The sequence below is a fragment of the Nicotiana tabacum genome, chromosome 10 (genome assembly GCF_000715075.1).
Source record: "Nicotiana tabacum cultivar K326 chromosome 10, ASM71507v2, whole genome shotgun sequence".
Lineage (NCBI taxonomy): Eukaryota > Viridiplantae > Streptophyta > Magnoliopsida > Solanales > Solanaceae > Nicotiana > Nicotiana tabacum.
In genome coordinates, this window is record NC_134089.1 from 112,798,983 (window position 1) to 112,816,083 (window position 17,101).

Consider the following 17,101-nt stretch of genomic DNA (forward strand, 5'->3'; position numbering starts at 1 on the left):
TATGTTGGGTTCATCCGCCCTCAAATAGGATATGTTGGGTTCATCCGCCCTCAAATAGGATTTTATTTTCAAAGTTGTTGTTGAAGACAGGCACCCACCTGTATAACGAGAGGAATACTTTTCTGTTTTACATTTCATGTTCTAGGTCGCCCACTAGTATAATGCGGGAATACATTTCTGTCTTTTCATTTTATGTTCTAGGTCGCCCACCAGTATAATACAGGAATACATTTCTGTTTTTCATTTCATGTTCTAGGTCGCCCACCAGTATAATGCGGGGATACATTTCTGTCTTTTCATTTCTGTTCTAGGTCGCCCACCAGTATAATGCGGGAATACATTTCTGTTCTAGGTCACCCACCAGTATAATGCGGGAATACATTTCTGTTCTAGGTCGCCCACCAGTATAATGCGGGAATAGATTTCTGTCTTTTCATTTCTGTTTTAGGTCGCCCACCAGTATAATGCGGGAATATATTTCTGTTCTAGGTCGCCCACTAGTATAATGCGGGAATGCATTTCTGTTTTCATTTCATGTTCTAGGTCGCCCACCAGTATAATGCGGGCATACATTTCTGTCTTTTCATTTTATGTTCTAGGTCGCCCACTAGTATAATGCGGGAATACATTTTTGTCTTTTCATTTCATGTTCTAGGTCGCCCACCAGTATAATGCGGGAATACATTTCTGGCTTTTCATTTCATGTTCTAGGTCGCCCACCAGTATAATGCGGGAATACATTTCTGTCTTTTCATTTCATGTTCTAGGTCGCCCACCAGTATAATGCGGGAATACATTTCTGGCTTTTCATTTCATGTTCTAGGTCGCCCACCAGTATAATGCGGGAATACATTTCTGTCTTTTCATTTCATGTTCTAGGTCGCCCACCAGTATAATGCGGGAATACATTTCTGTCTTTTCATTTCATGTTCTAGGTCGCCCACCAGTATAATGCGGGCATACATTTCATATTTTGGCATTCAGGCACCCACCTGTATAACGAGAGGAATACTTTTGAGTCTTATACTTCAGATCTTGAAATCAGTAACCCCACCGAAAGACAGAAGTTTACAACAGGAATCCCCAGCAGGAAACAATAAAAATCCCCAGCACCGAAAAGCAAAAGGTTGCAACAAGAGGTCCCGGCACAAATTCAAACGCATGAGTCAAAAGGAAGAAAAGACGCGTCTTGAAAGAAGCGGCCTGTGAACATTAATTTATGCCCAGCATAACAAATCTGATGAAGGAAGCCGTATCCCCAGAGGAACCGCCGAAAAGCTTAATGAAGGAAGTCATATCCCCAGCGGACCGAGCAAAATGAGGAAAACTGGTAGGCAAAAGGCCGGAGTCATACCCAAATTCATGGAAGAAAAGCACCAAAAGAAACACAAGCCGACAAAAAAGCAAGGCAACAAGAACAAGTTGAAGATAGATGAGATCTTATGATCCGTAGTCTAGCCTAGCTTCTTGTTTTTTTTAAGGACGGTGTAACAAGGAGATCGGTAAGCAGTGATAACAGCATGCAACAGCAGTAACTTTGCAGTCCCATGGTAGTCCCAGCTACCAAAACTTCCCGAACTACATTAACCTGATTCCCCTTTAGCCAGGGATATGTAGGAAACCTTTGAAGCAAAGGTTCGGTTAAATCTTTTTCAAAAAATGCTTCACACGGAGTACTTGGATGGGCAAAAAGTCGCTCACTTTATCTTTGCACGAAAACCCTTCGTGTCTTTGGGAAAAGAGGGGCAGCTGTAAGCACATGATTTTTTCCCTATGAAAGAATTACTCCCAAAAAAATTCAAAATAAAATGATTTTTCCTTGATGTGCAATTTTTTGAATTTTTGTGGTATTTTTGTATAATTATTTGTATTTTTGTCTGTGCATGTTTATTTGTTTAAATTAATAAAAATATAAAACAAGTCGCATTTTCAATTAGTAATTATTTAAGTTTGTTTTACAAAAATGAGAAAATCATAAAAAAATAATGTACGTTGCATTTTTAGCATTTAACGTCTAAATTGTGCGATTTTATCGTTAATTGCTTTTTAAATGTGCTATAATAGTTATTTGGAATTATTTAGTGTTTTTGATAAGTTAATTTAGTTTATAACTTAATTTAGAATTTTAGTTTTATTAATTAGAAAGTAGAAGAAAATAGAGCAAAAAATATAAAGAAAATCGGAATTGGGTCTCTTCTCCAAATTTCAAACCACATGCCCAAAAAATACCCAACCTTCCCCATGACCCGGTCTATTTCAACACGGGTCGACCCGGTCCGCCCCATAACTAAACTATCCGCCCAACCCCCTCCCATTTTTCATTTTTTGCTGAAACCCAAACCTAAGAAACCCTAAATTACCCGCCCCCCTCCCCTCTCTTTTCCTTCTTCCTCCCCAAGCTTCACCAAAACTCAACCATGGCTACCCGATACTTCTGTTCCTTCACGTCCAAACAACTCTCTTCTTCATCTTCTTCTCCAAAACGCCCATCATCAACCATGGCTGCCTCCCTCGACAAACAACCACCCATCGCTGCGTCTTCTTCTTTCTCGACCCATCTCAAACGACCTCTGAACTCCCCGAACCAGCAACCTTCTCCAACTCCATCTCCTCATGTCAAACAACCCCCCAACGCCGTCATCTCCAGCCCCAGCCCGTCTTTAAACCCAGCTCCACCATGACACCATCGTTGCGGCTGCGTTGCTGCTTCTCTTCCTTCTGCCATGGCTGCATCTTCTTCTCCTCCGTCGTTGCTGCTGCGTTCTTCATCCTCGTTGCCATGGCTGCGTCAAGCTCGTCGAGCAGTTGCTCTGCGTCCAGCTCCCATCATCACTGCTGCTGCTCGATGCTTCTTCTTCTCCAGCTTCGTGCGGCCATGGCTGCTTTGTTGCTGCTACTTCAGTTCTCGTCGTCGCCAAACACCCCTCCATCGGGCTTCGTCTATTGTTTAAGTTTCCAGGCAGATTCGAGTGATTTTGGTGCAATAATTGTCTCCGGACAGATTTGCTTTCATTCAAGTTCTTCGTCGTTTCGATCCGGTTAGTGGGTTTGAGTTTCATTTTTGTCCGTAATTTGTTTGATATTTTCGGATCTAAAATTAGATATGTTCGATATTAATTTCATGCTTATCGTTTTGTTATTTTCTTCAGTTTGTTTCATTTTTCTTGTTTATTTTTGTAGAAATTGTTAGTTTAATTATAATATTGTTAGATTTAAATTGAAGTTCAATTAATTATTTGTTTTCAGTTTGTTTTATTAATTTAAAAGGATTTAGTTTTAATATAGAAAAGTGTTAGTTTAAATCATTTGAATCCGTCATGTTTGTTGTTTAATATAGATTTAATTCGTGTTCATTTTTGTTTGAAGTTCGTTTTTAATTCAGTGATTTAATGTGACTTTATGTTTTGGTTTTTAATTCTTTGATTTAGTTTGAATCATGTATCTTTGTTGTATTTTGTTGGATTTAATTTGAAGATCAATTGATTATTTGAGTTTAGTGATTTGAATCTGTTTATTTATTTTGTTTAAGTTTAATTTGAATTTGAGCTCATGCTTTGAATATATTTGTTTGTAATTGTTGGTGAATCTGAAAATAGGTTTGTTGTGTAAAAACATTGTTCAGTCAAAATAGTTCAAGTTGTTTTTTTGTTGTTCATCATATAGTTTGAGTTTGTTCATAAAATCTGATTAGGAATTGGTTATAGCTGCTATATTTTGGTTAGAATTGATTAGTTGAACTTGTTATAGCTGATGGGGTAGATTGGTAAATTACAATGTTTTCAGGGTCAAAATGGTAATTTCTGTAAGGTCAGAGGGGTATTTTTGGAATTAAAATTCTGAACAATTATTTATTTTGAGTGTTCTGTCCATTAAGATTAAGATAATATTAAAATAATCAATAATGGGGGGACAAGATATAATGGTGGAGAATAATGCAATTGTTTAATATAAGCATGGGGGACAAGATATAATGGGGTATTTATTTAATGTAGTGGGGGACAAAACATTAGGTAGTAGGGATTAAAAGGGGGATGAGTGGAAGATAGTGGGTTTTTAATTTTTAAAAATTGCTGAAAGATGGTAATAAATAGGGGGACTTGGACAGATTTAAAGAGGGAGAGAAAAAAGAGAAGAGAGAGAGAGAGAAAAAAAAAGAGCTGAATATTGAAGAGAAAAAAAAATTCCGAAAATATTAAGACTTCCAAACATACAAATAAAAACATTCTGGAAATTAAAAGAGAGAGTAGTATATACCTGATATACAATTTAAATATTCTGATATACGGATTCAGAAATTAAGGGTTGAACATTAATTAGTCTTTCAAATCTGAAAAGATTCCCTTGGCTTCTGTCCGTTGGTTGTTGTCGGTGTTTCTGGATTTTATCTTGATTTCAAAATCTTTCACTGGTTTATCGTTGCTGGTTGTTACTGGTTGCTGGGTGTTGCTGTTGTTGTATGCTACCGCATTTCTGCTGATCTACCTTTTCTTTTGCTTCCAATATCAGGTACACAACTGACACGCTGGTTAATGTAAACTGAAACGTGAAGCATGAATATGAAATGAAGAGTTGAAGCTCTGAATTTATCTTAATTATATTCTGAATTTTATTTGTATATATACATTATTTAGCTTACTCTAATTAGAATCATGTAGCTGTTTAATATATATAATGGAACACTGACAATAGCTTAGTGGACGAACTATCCATGTATTGCTAAAAATAAATAAATGGTGTAGTAACTCTGTTCAGATAGTTTGTTATTATTTGAAGATTATCATATCTCAAAAAGCATGTTAGTTGATTTAGACTATTATTAAACATTCAACAGTTAGCTCATTAAACGAATAGACCGTTTCGGAACTTATAGGAATATTGTTTAGCTAGATACTATTGGTTAATTTAAGCATGTAAATAAATTAGGATCATTTCTCTTTCATTTTTTAGGGACAAATTTAATTTTAGGATTATCCTTTTAAAATAAAATGAGATGAGCCTCACCCAATAAAACGCACAAGTTGCGGGGCCCTCAATAAATGGTTAATAATTGTATAGACTTCGGGATCGGTCGTTTAGCAAATTTCACGACCTTACCCAAAATAATGATACGCTAGTCGCTTTAGGCGCGCCTTTAACAATTTATTTTCTTAAACTCGGGTGCATATTTATGTGACCCAAATCCAAATCCCAACAGAGTCGAAATATGTCGATAACCACGGATTCATTGATGTGACGTTGTTCGAGATATATTTTCATAATGTTGCAATTCTCGATAAAATAATAATAATGATAAAAGCAGTTAAAAGTTAAAATTCGCACATATGTTCAACATGTATTATATCAGATAATCAAGCCGAATATGACAGTTGAGCGACCGTGCTAGAACCACGGAACTCAGGAATGCCTAACACCTTCTCCCGGGTTAACAGAATTCCTTATCCGGATTTCTGGCGCGCAGACTGTTAAACAGAGTCATTCTTTTCCTCGATTCGGGATTCAACCGGTGACTTGGGACACCATAAATCTCTCAAGTGGCGACTCTGAAATAAATAAATAAATCCCGTTTCGATTGTCCTTTAATTGGAAAAAACTCTCTTCCGCGCCCCTTTGCGGGCGGCGCGGGCGAAAAAGGAGGTGTGACACTCCTTCCTTTTTATTTTATATTGTTGTGTTTGATTAAAAACGAAATTTAAGTAAGAAAATACAATTTTTGGCGCATATTAAAAGTTCCGCAATTAGGGCTATACAGTTGTACTACAAAATACCTTTTCTAGAACTTCACCTATTGGTCGAATCATCCACATGTAAGGATTTTCATTAGTTTATGAAAGTGGATCTTAAGAGATCAAAAGCATCAATGCTTCTATTATAATTTTGTAGAGACAATATATGGTCAATTCTTGGAAAAACTAGCAAAATATATTTCAATAATGGATTACTACCGAAACTAGAAACTTGCATCACCAACATTGTTACCACCAGTTTCTTATAAAAGAGCTTTAAAGGGGGGGGGGGGGGGGATGGTATAATGGAAAAAACTCTAGTGGGCTAGTGGGTTTGTGACAGTGTGAGTGCCAGATTTACGAGTGGTAATTGAAAAACAGCCACAGTTTTAATGTAAAAATAAATCTGAACAAAAATATTATTTAAAATCCAAAAAAATATTCCAGCATAATATACTGGAGTTCCAGCATAATATACTGAAGTTCTAGCATAATATGCTAGAAGTTCATACACAGGTGCTCCAGTCTTTGTTATATTATGCTGGAACTTTCCGTGTATTGAAATTCCAGCATAATATGTTGGAAGTTTGTGCATCAATCTCCAGTATATTATACTGGAAGTTTCCGTGTTGCAGCAAAATAATGGCTATTTTTCATTGACTTGGCAAACGCTGACTATTTTTCAATTATCAGTCCGAAAACTGATTAGCACGTACTATTTTCATGTGGAAAGCTAGTACGTGAGAGAACAAAGAAAAACTAAGAGAAGAAGCCCTACACAAAATAAAAAAGTATATTCAATTGTTTAATCCAAAGCCTTATTTCTTCTCAAAATTTGACTTAGTTCTTTTTTGGCAAAATGGCTTCCTGGCCACTTAAACTTGCATCAGTTTGTAAAGCCAATATATGAACTTTTGAGTTTTCCATTTGAATACCTTTACTTGAAAAAATGGCTACTAATAAATACGTGTGATGGTGCGTGTTGTTCAATTGCTGCTGACATGGATTTAATTTAATATTTTATATAGTCACATCATCCATTCATTCACATTTTGTTGATACCTGTATGTTCAAGGTCCCAATTTGTGGACCCTGTCCTTTTCCAAAATTAATTTATTAAATTTCTATTTTTTCTTCTCTTTTCCTTCTTCACGAACTGTAAACAAAAGCTCCGATAATGGAGACTGTAAATATAAGCTTCGATAATGGAGACTGAAGTTCAATCGAGTTCTGATATACCAGCCTAAATAATAAGTTTCCTGATAACCTTGAGAAATCTTTCTTTGAAGCCAATAACAATCTATGTCTTGAACATTCAAAGTCATCCTTCATCTGCCTCTTGCATCTCATCTTCCTCAATGCCACTGCCCATCTGCATAGCGCCAGAACCATCGGCTTCCAGCACAACATCATCCTCCTCTTCATCATCAAGATCACTCTCTTCATCTTCTTCTTCGTCTTCATTATCCTCAAACTCAACTGCTACACCAACATCATAATCAAGAGCTTCATCGCTATCATCGCGACCATCTAATTGGTAGTTAGTAATGAGTTGCCCATTTGAACCAACTTATCAAACACCTGGTCCGAAATAGGGTTTAACAGCTTTTTAATTTCCAATTTCTTTTCAGGGTTCTTAAAGTTGCCGTCTGTTAACACGACCAATATCTCATCAATAGCCCCACTCACAATACTAAAGGGATGTCCACCAATTTACTGTTGAATAAGACTGTAAACATAAGCTCCGATTTTACTTCCCATAGTTATTGGAGTTTGTTGTTGATATCTTGGAAGGAGTTACGCGAGTACGTTGGGGTGTGCTAAGGTTCTGAGCTTTTTCCTTTGTTTGGGTTGTGTTCTATGTTTTGCTAGAAGTGGCTATGGTAGAATAGAAGGGGGAGGGGGAAAGGGGAGGGGGAAGTTTGGCAGGGAAGACGAGGGGAAAATAGAAGGGAAAGGGAAAGGTCTTTTTTTATTTTTTAATAAAAATAATGACTATCCACGCGTATTTGTAGCGTGATATGCACACAATTTAGCCATGCCAGTTGTGCCGCTTCCACATAGGCATAGTCAACGGTCAAATGTATTTATTAGTATTTATTGCATCAAGTTGGAATGTTCAAATGGGAAAAGTGCAAGTTCATATATTGGCTTTTAAAACTGATGCAAGTTTAAGTGGCAAGAAGCCATTTCTCCTTCTTTTTTTAACGCTTAATTTCCAACATCGGTGAGGTCTCAAGATAGGCCAAATACCCATAACTTAGACACGTTTTATAAGATCGACATATAAACTTACAAAGTGATCGGATAGACATTTGAACTCATCTTAGGTGTGATTTTTAAACACTTAAGTCCATCCTGAGCGCACGAGCCCTTTTTAAAGTTATTGAGTCGGAAAATAACGGTGATAAAAACTTTCTTTATATCACATTCCCACATTATATTCCTACCCTCATTCTTCTTCATCGCTGAAAACACCACTGAACCAACTCGAGTCCGGAGATCAGAGGCGGAGTCAGGATTTCAAATTTATGGGTTCGGGATTCTAATCGTTTAAGTTACTGAGTTCTAACTTAATAATTTATACATATTCAATAAAAAATTTAAGACAAATACAGGGTTCGAACCAAAGCTACTGGGTTCGGCTGAACCCGTTGGCGGCACTCTAGCTCCGCCTCTGCCCGAGATAATGGCCCATTCTCTACAAAGCTACTGGGTTCGGCCGAACCATAGACTTTCCCATTATGTACATCCCTACTAATTAAGTATGCTCGAATATAATCAAATAGGACTTTAACGGGTTGTAATGTTGGCTAGGGGACGGATAGAAGAATTATATAATAGTGACTTCTTCCCTAAGCACTTTGCAATTTTAGACTTCATCACCCATTATTTTCTACTCTTCATTTTATTTTTAAGCTCTCTCTTCATCTATTGTTTCACAAGTATTTCCCTCATATCAAGAACGTTTCATTTTTTTTTTCAAAATATTTTTTTTTTCATGTAACATTCTTTTCAAGAAGGTCTTTTCATCACCTTTCAGCCATCATTAGTCACCATTTTTCACTTAACCATCTCATTCTTCAAAATTTATCAATTAATATTATGGTCTAAGCAACAATGCTAAAGGAAGCAGGGTGCAACAACTAGGGATTCAACAAAAGGATCAAGGCAAAAATACGGCTTCCAAATAAAAGGCTACAGGCTCAAAGGGCTAACTAGTGGTATAATATCTGAAAAGGCTAAAATTCACAAAATATATCAAAAAAAGCCTATTATCATCTTCTAAATAGAGCAACACTTTTATTTCGCTTCAATAACTTGCAGGGCAAGTTCTAGACTAAGATGCATAATATGGCATATGCAAGAAATCCTCACCACAAATGGCACAAGTATCACTCAAGATAGATCAATTCTACTCTATGACAGACAGGGTCATAGCAAATGACAAAATAAGAATAAGCTATATACATAGTCACAACCCTGAGCTTAGGCGTCAAATGTTTGCTATTTTATTCATTACTCAAGCACTCAGAGGAAAGTACTACTCAAACTCAGGCCTAAATATGCTAGTACCAAACAAGTTACAAAGCTTTTTCTTCTCCCTCTTTTTCTACTCCTAAAAAAAATCTAATCCTAAAAATAAAAAATAAAAAAAAGATTACCCAGTTCAAGTTACATCCCCTGGAAAAGAACCGATGCACAAAGAAAAACCAAGGGGGATTATTACCTAACTAAAACTAACTAGAACAAAAAGAAAATATTTTTAGGCTTTTTTATTTTATTGGACCTTAATCCCTCGAGAAAGCTGTCCACAAAATCCACCATCAGAAAAAGTCCCAATTTTCTGATTTTTTTTTTTTACATAAAAGTTAGTATACTAAGAAAGAGTACTACAATTAAACTAGGATCGCACGGAAATTGCCCAAATAATCTCCTCACCCCACACTTAAAATTGTGCAATATCCCCAATGCACACTGAAAATAACAAAAGGGTAAAAGAGACTCCCTGGTAGGCCAAAGGCCGAAGAATTAGTAGCTCACGGAATACTCAGACTTCTCCCAGGTATGATTCTTTTGTGCGGGTACCTCACACTTAGTTTTAACCACCTGCTTGATTTTTCACATGCCTATTGGCTTTGATTCCATGCTCCTATTCCTACAAAACACTAAAATAACACTAATGAAAATAACACAAAAAAAATAAAATAAACAAAAAGAAAAAGAAAAAAAAATAGAATTGGGTTGCCTCCCAACAAGCGCCTTATTTAACGTCGCGGCACGACATCATCACTTTCACCACATTTCCTTCCACTTTGATTGTGCCCCCAATTTTGCATCAATTTTTCTGTCACGTTCCTGGGGCGGCAGTATAAAAATAAAGGAACCAAACAATAGATATCGCATCTTGCACTTCTTGGCCCTTAAGTGAGGAATGTCGTTTTGCCTCCTTGGTATGGCAAATTTCAGAATATAAAACTTTGTTCCTCATCCATTGACTCCTTCATATGCTCGACTGGATCAATTCTCATGTCACCAGCCAACCACAATGTTGAAAAGTGTTTAGAATGAGGTCCAATACGCTCCAACTCCAAAATTGCATTATTTTTGACATTCTCAATTTTGCACTCTTCGTCAACATTGGCATCATTAATAATATTTTGGTTTAATTGTTGGAATTCCTCTTTCCGCTCCATAAGTTGGTCAGTATCTACGACAATTGGTTGTAGGGCATTCGACGCCTCAACCTTTTTATTCAATTGAGTCTGCAGGTCATGGATATCTGAGCCAAATTGGTCTATCTCTTACTTGAGCTCAGTTCTTCCTTCTATTAGTTGTTCTTCTATATTTGAAAGACCATCACGGAGAAACTCTTGAGATTTTATCAGTTGAGCTTGTTCCTCTAGCCAAGATTGGCTCACTATATCTGCTTCTTCAAAATTTTCTTTTTGCTGGTACTCGCTCTCTTCATTTAGTTCTTCCATATTGGCCATTATTCTTGTGATTGTTGCCCTCATTCTTTTCATATCTTTATTGAGTTTATCATGTTGCTTTGCTACTTGCCTCAAAATATCCCTAATATATGCATCAGGTTTCATCTCCTGCACTTCATTATCCCTATCAAACTCACAAATTTTATTAGAAACATCATAATAAGAGTTCTGAGAAGGATAATAAGAATTAAGACAACCATCCCGATGACCACCTTGACAACCACACACATTACAAAAGTTCCATCCATATGATTGAGATTCACAATTTTGCCACAAGTGTGGTCCCCCATAATACGGACAAGGATCACCATAATAAGAATAACCAATATTTGACCAATTATCATTCCAAGATGTCATATCAACAAAGATACTAAATATTAAACTAAGATAAAAATAATATATATAAAAAAAAAACTTAAGTAGACAAAAAGTAAAAATATAATCTAGTAGACTAGTTAATTTCTAAGTCCCCGGCAACGGCGCCAAAAACTCGTTGTTCCCAAACTCACACGCAAGTATACGTGGTCAACAAGTAATATAGGATTGTAAGTCCAGATATCGACCCACAGAGACTTGTGATTAACTATCAACTAAATTAAACCAAACAATTAATCTATTCAAGCGAGTCTTATTGTATGAATATTTAACTAAAATTAATCTAAAGTAATAACTTAAGAGATTAAAGAAAACAACGGCAAGCTTAAAGATGAATTCAATGGGAGAAATATTCTAGAGCTATGGGTTAGTTAACAATCCTGTTAAGTTTTCTACCTAAATTGTCTAATTAATTTATCTGATTTATTGGTTGACAGGGTTAATATTGCTCGTAACCTTCTCCCGAAGTACAACTCGCATATTCAAGCTAATCAAACGCCTATATTCCTATGGAATTAGAATTAACAAGAACACATTTATAATTTCCGTATAGTAACCAAGTAAGGCGATTAAGTATATTTCTATCCTAACCGCAAATCTGCCCCCTCCCCCAGAGTTAAGATCTTACTCTACTCAATCTTATATGCAATCTAGAATTCTCTATCCCGAGTTCATTCCTAGATTCATAGATAGTATTCAATTGGTGATCAAACGATCAAATAATTAAGCGCAAGGTTGAATAAATAAACCAATATAATAAAATAATAAGTAATATTCAAGTTTCAAACTACAACGTTCATGTAGCACTCAAAACTCTAGAACTAAAAAACTATGAAATTAAAGGAAGAGAAGAGAAGAAAAACTAATTAGAAGCCTCCTCCAAGCGTGGTTTGTGTTCCTCCACGTGAATTCTCCTTCAAAATATGTTAGATCTCCCACAAATTAGATTTAAGAACCCTTTTATATAAATTAAGACCGTATAAGGCCGAAATAACTTTGTCCCAGACAAATTGGAAAAACCCGCGCAACACAGCGTCCAGGCTAGCGCCAAGCGCTGGTCCTGGCGCTGAAGGCAGTAACGTTTTGCCTTTTGAATTCCTTTGCTGCGTTTCTTCAGCAATTGTATGCTATCATGTTTCCTTTTTTTTGTCCTCCACTTGGGGGCACAAATACCAAATGGTATCCCCCATCCTTATATTATTATTTTTCTGTATTTTATTTAATTTTACTTCAAATCTCTTGATTTTTATACTGCTTTATTCTTATAAGGTTAAAATATAATATTAAGCATAAAATAATATATCTAATACTTAAATGACGATTAACAGTATTAGAATATGAAATAACAATAGGTAAATATATGCATTTTTGGCCGAATATTAATAGAATTTAGTGGAACTTGATTCATGCACTTCAAATCATATTATTTATCATAAGTAATAAACGGAAATAATAATAGTTCGATATTAATCAATCATTTTTTATTAATACAAACACTTAAAAAGACAAATATCACGTACACTTGTTTTATTACATGCATCGAAATCGAATGCAAATTCGTATTTTCTTATTTGGACGCTTTTATTCATGGGGATGATCATGTTATTGTCTTACCTCTTGCATTTGAGCTGACTGACAATGGTTTTAGTTTTATGAATTAGCAAACACATCACGACTAATTCACATCATTATCCTTGAATTAGTTCAAGAATGAGACTGTCAATGATTATGTGAAATAAAGAATAAATTAAGGAGAAAGCCTTTATCTATAAGGTATGCATAGGGAGCCATTTATATGTAAGCGATCCACTCTAGGGGTGTACAAATCGAACCGGAAAACCGCACCAAACCGAAAAGTCAAACCAAATCGAAAAAATCCGACTAGATTTGGTTTGATTTTGTTTGGTATTGAGTAAAAAAAATGAACCAAACCGACATATAAATATATAATTTTTATATATACTTTTAAGATTTTATATAGAATTTTCTTTAAAAAAATATCAAGAAATATTTGGCATTCTCTTATGGGATATAATATTTAATAAAATATGAAGTGCTCCATATTTATTAACCTTAAATAATGGGTTATGTGATCACTTTCTTATCAAGTGTTACTGAAACGCGTCAATCTCTTTGTTCTTCCATATTCATATGTCAAGATCTATTAAATTCTTATATCTTTTTCAAATTTGAAGCGGTTATTATTATTTAGGTATCATATTGATTCGTATGTTGAATTACTAAATTCGGTTAACTTTGAAAGTGTACATCAACGAAAAATTATTGTCAGACGACTAAAAAAAATTGATTACCATGTATTACTAAGTAGATTCTCCCATAAAAATACTTAATAGATAATATATTTGTCCATTTTCTAAATTCTTACTAAACATATATTTACTTATAGAAAATTTAATAAAATAAGATTGAAATAATATTTAAGTAATAGAAAATCCAAAAAAAATCGTCAAAACCGAACCAATCCAAACCGATATAGTTGGTTTGGTTTGGTTTTGATAAAATCGAATCAATCCGGTCCATGTACACCCCTAATCCACTCAATATGAGCACGTTAAATGCAGTATATTTATTGATTTGACGAAAATATATGAATACTAATACATTTTTCCCGTTATGTATCAGGAAGATATATAGATTCCTTAATTCTAACCATGTGTAAAGCTTATAAGGTTTCTTAAGTTTATCTTCTTAAATATTTCATAAAAGCGATTAACTTGATTTTTTCCATTGAGCTTCTTGATACGATTAAATAGAAGAATTAAGACTACCGAAATATATTAACCGTTTTTCAATTATATACTCCATTATTCTTTATACCTCTTGATAGGGGTGTACAAATCGAACCGGAAAATCGCACCACAAAAAGTCAAAACAAGCTGATTAAAAAACCCAATGAAGTTTGGTTTGATTTGGTTTGGTGTTGAGTAAAAACAGTCAAACCAAACCGACATATAAATATATAATTTTATATATACTTTTAAAACTTTATATAGAATTTTCTTTAAAAAATTGTCACGCCCCAAAAACCGAGGAGCGCACTCAACCGAGTAAACCCGACTGAGCAAGCCTGCTAGGTTTCATTCCACCCAAACTAATTCATGAATAAATAGGAGATGGACTCCATTAATCATACTTTGTAAGTATTTCATTAACAACTTTCATTTTATTTTCATTAGCAGCTTAATTCATAATTATCAAAAATATTACAAGTTTTAAAAATCTTTATCAAATATCAAGATTTCTAACTCAACTCCCCATTATCAAACACCATCCATAACCTGTCTACGGAGTCTCTAAATACAACTGAAAGGTAATATGAAAATGTCGGCAACAAGGCTCCGACTATACCTCAAAATACAAAGTACATGATAAACAATTGATACAAGACCCCGAAATGAAGTGTGGCTCATCATGTCAGCTGAAAGGAAGATGCGTTACTAGCTGCGACCACCATTGCCTGCTATGGAACCCCCTACATCCATTTAAAGACGTAGCGCCCCCAGTAAAAGGGACGCTAGTGCCATCGAATAGCACTAGTATGTATAACTAAACGTCATCTTATTAGAAAGAACAACCATACAAGAACAAAAAAATCATAAGTATTCAACAAAAGCTTTAAACAATCACCACATCATCAAATAAATGGAATCATATAGCTTTCACATAATTTCCATAGCTTTAGTATGGGGCATTTAATACTGTTCATCATCATTCACAATACAACCGCTTTCTTGAGCGGAGTCCAATCACGACCCGATCGGCTAGGTTGCCTCATTTGAGACATGTACCTCAATCACAATCTCATTCTCACTTTTCAGAATTCAATATCAGCACAATACCACCATGTGTGCGGCATGTCGTCCAATCACGGCCCGATCGGCTAGGCCGCCTTACCAAGGAGTTGTTACTTTATCATTAATCATCTCATTTCAATCTATATTTCACATATATCAATTCATAGGCACTTAGGGCCACAATTATCACATCATACTTGGCATTAGGCCACATTTCATAACTCACATTCCACATCACTTTCACTTTCAACATCAAACTTGCAATGCAATTCAAGTTGTAAGCATAGAGAGTAATTCTCATGATTCTGCATAATAATCACAATTTAAACTTGACTTAAAATCTAGATAATTTAGCATATAGTTCACATTCTTCACATATCCCCAATTTACCAAGAATAGCACATTGAACACGTTAAGACATACCTTTCACATATATTCTTGCAACACCAAATCCTTTGAAATAACAAATACTACGTAAATTAAATTCCGGACTTACAACATATGCGGGGGCACCATGGGAGCTCAATTTCTAAGAAGATGGGGTTTTAGCCATACATACCTTGTTTAAGCTTTTCTTAAGTTTCTACAATCCACCAACACCTCTAGCAATAATAATCTATAAGGAGAAAGCGAAATCAATTAATAATTTAGAAGGATTTCCCATGGTATAACTTTCTTAGGAATTTCATCAAACACCTAATCATGTGAAATAGACTACAAGGTTCTACAATGGAAATTCCTTCTTCCCTCATCAAATTTCATCAAGAACTACCCAAAATAGTTCATTAATCCCACATACTATAGCTTAGTGGCACATGCATGGCCTATTTCTAATCCCACAATATATTTTTGAACTTATAATCTCATATATAAAATATTAGAAGTAGGACTTACCCGGAAGATAGTGAGCTAGAGATTAGCATGCTTGATTCTTAAGGGTTTGTGCAAGATTGATAATTAGGAGGCTAGGTTCCCTCTTTCTCTCTCTAAAATGCTCTCACCTCTCTCTAGATTTAGTATAAAATGGTCCCAAACGAAGCCCCAAAACCTATTTATCAAAGTAGGTTCGGATATGAAATTTTCCAAAAATGACCCCTGAAGTCAAATATATGGTGCAATTATGCTATAACATAATCGAAATGTGGGTAGCATTCTTGCAGCATAATCTTTATGCGATAGCATAATCGATTATGCTACAGCATAATCAACATGTGATAGCATAACGTTTTGCCCGACACTGCTTCATTATGCGACGCATATGCGGTCTGCATTGTCGTTTTGCGATCGCAAAATTGGTTGCAAATCCAGCCTTTGGTAATTTGATCATAACTTTGTGTAGGAATGTCAAAATGATAAACAGTTTGAAGAGTTAGAAACTAGACTCGAAGAACTTTCATTTAATAAGTTGTTCACCACATAGAACCTTATATATGTTTAGATATGTTCGTCCAAAGAGTAGACTTGTGCGAACTCATTTGAAATTTTAGCCTAGTATGAAATTTTTCAATTTGACTTAGACTTAGGCCTCCCATTAGACCCCACATTACACATTATAAAATTTATACACTTATTTACCAAATTCAATTGATGTCCATCATGTTAATAGCACATAAAATATTATAATTAGCCTATCTGGCACCACGAAATCCTAAATTACTTAGCAAAATTTATCCCCCCCCTTAGGATCATTTGTCCTCGAATGAGGAGTAGAGTCCACCCTAAATGCTTAACATAATATATATCTTTTCTTCTCACCTATCTCAAGTCCCTAAATTTTGACTAACTCCTAAATTTTGCAGAAATTTCGGCAGATTCTCCTTTGTAACTAGGCCTATCCACCTGCCAGAGAATCACCAAAACCATCCTAACAACACATACACAACGAGACAAAGCACCATAATGTATATATCAACAATACTAATCTCACCATTACAAGTACTACATTATCATAAGGGTACCTGGACATGAACTGCACATTTCTAAATCATAATACCTAGAAGGTACCTTTCAAGTCAAAACCAATTGCTATACAATCAATAGAAAATACCTTAATTCCACAACACTCTCGATCTTCAATGTGGCCTCTTATACTTACAGGCTTTACCATAACATATTCACGGAAACAACCCCAACTTTCAAACTTATCTAACAAGGATGACAACTAGATACCTCACATAAGCTAACTATCCATTAA